The sequence below is a fragment of the Pseudoliparis swirei genome, chromosome 10, assembly GCF_029220125.1.
Source record: "Pseudoliparis swirei isolate HS2019 ecotype Mariana Trench chromosome 10, NWPU_hadal_v1, whole genome shotgun sequence".
Lineage (NCBI taxonomy): Eukaryota > Metazoa > Chordata > Actinopteri > Perciformes > Liparidae > Pseudoliparis > Pseudoliparis swirei.
The window spans coordinates 1023223-1029359 of NC_079397.1; the positions used below are offsets into that span (position 1 = coordinate 1023223).

The following is a 6137-nucleotide window of genomic DNA, read 5'->3' on the forward strand; positions in this document are numbered from 1 at the left end:
TTCACTCCTCTTGTTCACTCTTCTTCTTCACTCCTCTTGTTCACTCTTCTTCTTCACTCCTCTTCTTCACCCTTCATGTTCACTCCTCTTCTTCACTCTTCTTCTTCACTCCTCTTGTTCACTCTTCTTCTTCACTCTTCTTCATCACTCTTCTCCATCACTCTTCTTCATCACTCTTCTCCATCACTCTTCTTCATCACTCTTCTCCATCACTCTTCTTCATCACTCTTCTTCATCACTCTTCTCCATCACTCTTCTTCACTCTTCTTCATCACTCCTCTTCTTCACTCTTCTTCTTCACTCCTCCTGCTCACTCCTCTTCTTCACTCCTCTTCTTCACTCCTCTTCTTCACTCCACTCAGGAAGCGGCTGGTCCTTCATGAGTCAACGCAGCTTCTTCTTCTGTGGTTTTATGAAGCATGAATTATGAGCCTGACGTTGTTCCTCATGGTCCAATAGTCTGAAGGTCTGGAGGACTTCTTGTTCTTGTTCTTCTTCTTGTTCTTCTTCTTCTTCTTCTTCTCTCCACCTCCTCCTCCTCCTCCTCCTCCTCCGTTTCATGGGAAAATAAACTTTTCCTGCGGCCCTGAGAGGAATTCTGCTATTTTAGGAAAACACGTCAAGACTTGAGCTGCAGCCAGGAACTCTTCATCATCTTCTTCATCATCACCATCATCATCATCATCTTCATCATCTTCCTCTCTCTCGACCAGTTGCAGATCGAGCCCAACTTGTGGAGCCGCGCCGCGTTCAGGCTCCGGCGGCTGCCGCGGGTATCCTCCGTTTCCCCTGCGGAGCCTGAACGTCACATGTCTCGCGCGTTGCACGTGCTTACGCCTTAAAACTGCCTCCGTGACATGCGCGTGCACACATGTCCCCGTTAACGGCAGCTCGTGGTCACCTTGAGCAACAGGTTCATTACGCACGCGCACGGCGTTCCGAGGCTCATGTGCACGCGTGTTGTCAAAGAGCGGATTAGATTCATAAGGAGCACACACACACGAGCCTGCTTAAGATGCAGTGACCGTCCGGAGCGGCGCGTGGACGGGAAGGTGAGCGCGTGGTGGTGGTGTGTGTGTGTGTGTGTGTGCACTCAAAGAAATGACTCATTGGATGAACTCAATTAAATTGTTGGCAGGTTTTCCATCTAATAATTATATGCAACTCCAACTCAAATTTCGCACATCAGTGCAATACAATGTAATTAAGTTAGTCCAACTCATTTGTATCAAATACATCTAAAACTAGAATGGGTACTCGGTAGAGTGCATACCTTCGCATATCACAAGATTGGGCATTGAATTATGAACATTTTGGCATTAGTTGCATGCCAATTGGACAAAACAATCATCCCACCAAATTTCATGCGATTCGGTCAATACTTTTTTTGAGTTGACGCGAATAACACATATACAATAAATAAATAAATAAATCGATCGATCCCAAAATCAATCAACTGGTCCCTAATCTAATGCAATCATCCAAAAATCAAAATTCATTCGTTCAATACTTTTTTTTTTTTTTAATAACAAAAAACATAAATAAATATAAATAAAATAATACATAACCGATACCGCAACATATCACAAGATTGGGAATTGAATTATGAACATTTTGGCATTAGTTGCATGCCAATTGGACAAAATGTATCGTGCTATGGTAAAAAGGAGTTTGACCTTTCCATGACCTTGACCTTTGACCCGATTGATCCCAAAATCTAATCAAATGGTCCCCGGATAATAAACAATCATCCCACCAAATTTCATGCGATTCAAGAACATTTTGACCTGTTCATGACCTTTGACCTTGACCTTTGACCCGATCGATCCCAAAATCTAATCAACTGGTCCCCGGATAATAAACAATCATCCCACCAAATTTCATGCGATTCGGTTCAATACTTTTTGAGTTCTGCGAAAGATTTTGACCTGTTCATGACCTTTGACCCGATCGATCCCAAAATCTAATCAACTGGTCCCCGGATAATAAACAATCATCCCACCAAATTTCATGCGATTCGGTTCAATACTTTTTGAGTTCTGCGAAAGATTTTGACCTGTTCATGACCTTTGACCTTTGACCCGATCGATCCCAACATCGAATCAACTGGTCCCCGGATAATAAACAATCATCCCACCAAATTTCATGCGATTCGGTTCAATACTTTTTGAGTTTTGCGAATAACACGCATACAAATAAATAAATAAATAAATACACGGCGATCAAAACATAACCTTCCGCATTTTCAATGCAAAGGTAACTAACTAAAAAAATATGCAAACTCCACACAGAAGGAACACCCCGAGTGGTAATTGAACCCACGGCCCTCTGGCTGTGAGGCGACAGTGCTAGCCACTACACCACCGTACAGCCCTGAAAGTGTAAACAACTGATTTTCAGCTGGCGCATGCGCAAAGGGTAGTCCTCAATGAAACACATTTATTTTGAGTTGATATGCACACCATCTAACCTAAATAAATCTAATAAATGAAAGTATTCATACATTTTGTGTTACACCCAAATATAAATATCTATTTTTGTAATTGATTTATTTAAATGTATCAAACAATATTTAAATGTGTCACCTCTAAGAAGGGCTTGAATCGTTTTTTTGAGTGTGGCCGCGTGTGACGCGCACGACCCGGAGCGAGTCCGGGACCAGGACCAGGACCAGGACTGCTGCGAGCGGCTGGTGGTCAACATCTCAGGGCTGCGCTTCGAGACCCAGCTGAAGACCCTGGCCCAGTTCCCCGGCTCGCTGCTGGGGGACCCCACGAAGAGGATGCGCTTCTTCGACCCGCTCCGGAACGAGTACTTCTTCGACCGGAACCGACCCAGCTTCGACGCCATCCTGTACTACTACCAGTCCGGGGGGCGGCTCCGGAGACCCGTCCACATGCCCGTGGACATCTTCATGGAGGAGATCAAGTTCTACGAGCTGGGGGAGGACGTGGTGGAGCATTTCAAGGAGGACGAGGGCTTCATCCAGGAGGAGCAGCGCGCGCTGCCGTAGCGGGACTTCCAGCGCCAGGTCTGGCTCCTGTTCGAGTACCCGGAGAGCTCCGGACCGGCCCGGGCCATCGCCATCGTGTCCGTGCTGGTCATTCCCATCTCCATCGTCATCTTCTGCCTGGAGACGCGCGCGCACAGGAGCCGAACCCCTTCACGGACCCGTTCTTCATCGTGGAGACCTTGTGCATCATCTGGTTCTCCTTCGAGCTGCTTGTCCGGTTCCTCGCGTGCCCGAGCAAGCCCGCGTTCTTCAAGAACCTCATGAACTCCATCGACATCGTGGCATCATGCCGTACTTCATCACGCTGGGCCTGGAGCTGGCGGAGCAGCAGAACGGCCAGCAGGCCACGTCGCTGGCCATCCTGCGCGTCATCCGCCTGGTGCGGGTCTTCCGGATCTTCAAGCTGTCGCGGCACTCCAAGGGGCTCCAGATCCTCGGGCAGACCCTCAAGGCCAGCATGCGGGAGCTGGGCCTGCTCATCTTCTTCCTCTTCATCGGAGTCATCCTCTTCTCCAGCGCCGCCGAGACCGACGACCCGGACTCGGGGTTCTCCAGCATCCCGGACGCGTTCTGGTGGGCCGTGGTCTCCATGACGACGGTGGGCTACGGGGACATGTGCCCGGTGACCATCGGGGGGAAGGTGGTGGGCTCGCTGTGCGCCATCGCCGGCGTGCTCACCATCGCGCTGCCGGTGCCGGTCATCGTGTCCAACTTCAACTACTTCTACCACCGCGAGACGGAGGGCGAGGAGCAGTTCCGGTACACGCACGTGACCTGCGGCCTGCAGCCACGGTTCGGGGGCAGCAAGCTGTCCCTGAACCAGTCCGAGGACCCGGACTCCTTCAAGTTCACCAACTACAGCCCGCGCCACGCGCACACCGACGTGTAACCATGGACGGATTAAGAAACCACGGGCCCCTGGGCCTGGACGTGTCAAGGCCCCCCCCCCCCACCCGCAAAAAAATAAATAACAATTTACATCTTTTTTTTTTTTTAAACATCGCTAACAAAACAGTCCGTATGGAACAGGGGCCCCTAAGCTCATGGGCCCCTGGGCTTAGGGGCCCCCTGAGCTCATGGGCCCCTGGTGCCGGTAGGCTCGTTCGGTAATCCATCCCTCAGTAGGACTATTGGGGCCCTGTTACTGACATGAATGACTTCAGCCCAGCATATACCGGCTACGGCGCATCGTGTCATATCATCATATTCATATCAATACAATGTTAATCACAGCGACGTCACGCGAGGAGGCTCAGGCCCAGGGGCCCCCTGAGCTCATGGGCCCCTGGGCCTGGGCCCGGTAGGCCCCTTGGTTAATCCATCCCTGCGTGTAACCCCCAGGACCCGCCTCCATCACAGGACCCGGTCTTCCGTTACGCGCCGCGGGAGAGGATCAGCACCTTATCACCTTTATGATCAATAATAATAATTATCTGAGTAACTTATTGCCGACATTAGAATCATAATTATGCAGATTTAAAGTTTATATTTTCTTTTTCCCCCTGTGTAAAGCAGAGAGAGGACCAATGAAACACACACATACACGCACACGCACACAAATACGCGCTCACGCAGGCGCGCACGCGCACAGAGAGCAGTCGGCTGAAGGACATTCCGCTCCGATGAAACTCTTTCTATGAATCAGATGATTTTGTATTATCTTGTTGCTTCCTGAACCGGCAGCGCCACCTTGTGGAGGGGGAGGAGCCCTGCAGCTCTCCACATGGGTCCTGTTGCTATAGCAACCACCCAGACTTCTCTTGTCTTGTCTGCCCCGAGGAGCCGAGGAGCCCACCATGTTGTGGACGCCTCCGTGTTGTTCACCAGCTGAAGCTGTTCAACAGACGTCACGTGACCACTTGATCTCTGACGTCACACAGAGACGTGGTGGCGTTGAACGTGGAGCAGAAACACATTACAGCCCAGTGAGGAAGAAGGAAGAGAAACAGATGTTGAATGTTTTTTCTGATGCAATATTTATATTTATTTATTTCATGTTTATTTTGTCCACCAGCCAAGTTTACAAGCATTATCACAAAACGTGTTTTTTAATAACATTTGTTTTCCAACGTTCTGACGTTAGTACTTTAAATACAACAATCAGTTGAGACATTTCATCCTGATGCTTATTAATCAAACTGATCAGTTATTGATTGATCAGTGAAACAACGAGTTGAAACTCACATGGAAGGAAACAGAGAGACTGTTGGATTATCAGAGGAGGATTGTGGAGACCTGGTGGAGATCTCGTGGAGGTCTAATGGAGGTCTGGTGGAGTTTACCTGCTGAGTCATCGACCAACAGATTCACAACACCGGAGTGCTGGTCACACTGAGAGGTGAGTTTTGGTATTATATATATATATATTTATTTATATATATATATATATATTATATGATTTATTTTTAATAAAATAACAATATAACAATATATATATATTATATTATTTATTTTTAATAAAATAACAATAACAATATATATTGTTATTTTATAATAAATAAATAATATAATATATATATATATATAATTTAATTTGATTACATTATTTTCCAGAAAACAGGTGGAGTTAAATAACAAAATAACAAGAGTCTCCTTTTGAAATGTTCCTGGTTCTCTCAGGCTGCAGTTCAGCTCGCAGCCTGCAGGGGGCAGCAGCGGCTGCAGGAGCTCTGGGATCAATTCAGAACTCAGAAATGTTCTCAAATAATAAACTGCTATTACAGAGATGTAAGAAATAAGATACACGATATTATATATGTATTCATACCGTGAAATGTATATAACTTTAATATATATAATACCATAAATAACATATATAATATCGTATATAATATATATATATATATTGTGTATAATATATATATACATATATATATATATATATATACTGTATAATATCGTATAATATATATATATGTATAATATTGTATATAATATGTATATAATATCGTTTAATATTGTATATCATATATATATATATACACTACCGTTCAAAAGTTTGGGGTCACTTAGAAATGTCTTTATTTTTCAAAGAAAAGCACAGTTTTTTCAATAAAGATAACATTAATCTGAAATACACTCTATACATTGTTAATGTGGTAAATGACTATTCTAGGTGGAAACG

At 45.7% G+C, this 6137-nt stretch overlaps 1 pseudogene; it reads left to right on the forward strand.

Annotated features, from left to right (window-relative positions):
- The first annotated feature begins 2611 nt into the window (after positions 1–2611).
- Positions 2612–3902, forward strand: LOC130200859 (potassium voltage-gated channel subfamily A member 1-like; annotated as a pseudogene).
- The last annotated feature ends 2235 nt before the right edge of the window (positions 3903–6137 follow it).